Source organism: Echinops telfairi, unplaced genomic scaffold (genome assembly GCF_000313985.2).
Source record: "Echinops telfairi isolate 266 unplaced genomic scaffold, ASM31398v2 ScPeMD7_4048;HRSCAF=4782, whole genome shotgun sequence".
Taxonomy (NCBI): Eukaryota; Metazoa; Chordata; class Mammalia; order Afrosoricida; family Tenrecidae; genus Echinops; species Echinops telfairi.
Window position 1 is genome coordinate 343955 of NW_022107947.1, and position 2789 is coordinate 346743.

Sequence of the window (2789 nt, forward strand, 5' to 3'; positions counted from 1 at the left end):
AAGCCAGGCCAGCAGCTTTGCGAACGCCCACCAGTTCAACACCAGGAATGAATGGCTGAAGAGTCTTTTTCATTGCTGTGAGAACTGCTCCTATCGGCAGCCCCACGATAGCCCCTATACAATAGCTTTAAGGGGGCCGAGTGGCTGACTGTGAACTGAAAGGACAGGAGGCCTGTCACCCAGAGCCTCCCACCCTTCCAGCGGCGCCATGCGGGACAAGACCCGATAGCCGTTCTCTGCCGTAGAGATGACAGCCGTGGAAACACTACGGGTCATTCTGCTCTGTCCCACAGGGCTGCGATGAGTTGGAATCACACAACACTTAACAGCACACAACAACACCTTTGCGCCACGAGGCTCGTCCAAGAGAAAAGAGATGGTGTTTGAGCTTTGAGTGAGAATCTTTAAAAAGGACAACCTCTTCCATCATCCACTCTGCTGCTCAGAACTGTCACTAGATCCGTTCTCAAGAGCTCTTGTCACGCTGTATCGAAGCTCTTACCCTGAGACAAGCGCTGGGTAAATGTGAGCCTGGGCACATGATTACTAATGAGCATGGGGGTTGCAGAATGCCATAAGGCCGAATGTAGCTTCTCAGTCGTTTAACCAGAATCAAGAACAGAGCCAGTCGTCCCTCACCATGGTAATAATTCCTCGAGTGGGGACATGTCCTGACCCGGGAAGGGGGTGGGCCCAATGATTTAGTTGCTTATCCCCGTATTCTGCTTTTACCAGTGAGATGGCAAATGGGAATAGGGTCAGCACACGGAGGCCCAACGAACCAGAGGGAGACATTCATGTAATGACTTAAGTGTGCGGTATCGAATGTGAAATGTAGGTCAATGCGCTGTAAATGTATTCATGGGGATGATTTGTCCTCAGCCTGCTTACACGACCCACATTGGGAAACTTCCGCCTCGTGTAAACCAGCCCACAATCCTGCCCATTCCACGCCACTCTCCCCACCCCCACGCCGGATGGCCGGAATCGGGCAACATCCCCCAGTGCTTATCTCGGTAGAAAAGACTGCCTTTCAAACGAGCCAAAGAAACAAACTGACTTGGGGGCTCTTTATTACGTCTGTGGTGGGAAAACCTGAAAGCTTGTCACCGATAAGGGAATTCAGATCGATTGCTGAGTTGGTGGCCAGAAGAAAGGTCAGGCGGGAAGAGGAGTATCCCATCATTCTCTAGGTTCAGCCGGGCACCTGTCACCAGAGAGGCACATTCACCAGATGCGGTCACCCAGGAACACCGTGTATAAGGTTCAACGAGCGACTCTTTCTTGACGCTGATTCAATAGGCCCAAGGCAGCAATCTTCCAGGACTGAACAGTTGTCATCACCATTATTATGTTGTAAAACGGATTCGTTACTGGAACAGGCCAGCGTGTGCTTGTGTGCCACTAGCCTCCGCAGCTGCTGTACCTCTGAGAATAGGAACGTGTTCATTGCGGGGTCCTAGCAGACAGGCACCAAACAGCAGTTGGAAGGAAGATTTGAACAAAGGCTTAAGACATTCACTTGTTCCAAAGAGATACCAACAAGATCTGCATTGTGAGAAGAAGAAATGCAAGCGGGCTTCGTTCGAATTAATATAAATGTGTGTTCTGGTACAGAGATACGAGAATTCAGTTGTCAAAAACCCCTTTTCCAACTTTAAACAACAAAGAAGCGCTGCAGACTGCCGCTGCCTCTATGATTTCAGCGTAGGCCTGACTTTAGAAGGAACATATACGGCGCGATCTTACTTTGACATTAAGGACTTAGGGAGTAAAGCCCCAAAATGTATATAATACGTTTTCTCACACTAATTTACTTTTCAAAACCTAAAGCAATGCAGTAGTTGTATGATCCTGTAAATTCCAATGAACAGAACCGTCAGCTTAGGTTAGATTCCTTCTCATCATCCTCACGGTACATCTATTAAAACATCCATATAGAAAATCCTAGAGTAACTTCTGAAATGACGGAGGAATGCACTATTAAACCACCTGGTTTCTGGCTGACCTGGCCTCGGAGTAAACATAAAAACACCCTTTCTTGGGCTAGAATTTGATGCTTGGAAAGTGCTTTCACGTACACCGTTTTATCTTATCCTTTCACGGTCCAGTGATGAGCCACGGAGTTTCATGGTAAGGTAGGGGAGGGGTGTCTTGGTTAGCTGGTGCTGCCTGAACAGAAATACCCTAAGTGGGTGGCTGTAAAGAGCAGGAAATTATTTTCTCACCGTTCTGGAGGCTAAAAGTCCAAAGCAGGGTCTTGGCCAAGTTGGTTCTGTTTGTGGACCTCTCTCCTAGCTGCTAGTGTCCACGCGGGGCCCTTGGCATCCATCCTCCTGTTTGCACATGGGTTCTCACTCGGTGTTTGTCTTGCCCCTGCGTGTCTCTGTGTCTCCTCCGCTCTTTTCAGAACTCAGAAGTCTTTAGGTTTAGGACCCACCCCAATGTGGTGGTCTTTCTTATGAACAGAAGAAAACAGGGTCATATGAGCAGATAGAGGGGCCAGGGCTTTGATACATATTTTTCCAAGTCGCAATCCAATCTACAACAGGGGCTAAAGTTCTACAGTCATCAAGGAAGGTAAAGCCACATCTATTTAATGTCTCCAGAGCACAATGTACAGAATGCTTCGGGCATGTCCATGTAGACAAAATGCTCAGATTTAGAGCCCAGGACGTACCAAAGACCTCCACTAGGACATACTAAAGACATCTACCACTTTACAGGCAATGAGAGACGCTGGTATGCGAGACTGACCCACCACTTTATCCCTGCCACCTCACCTCACT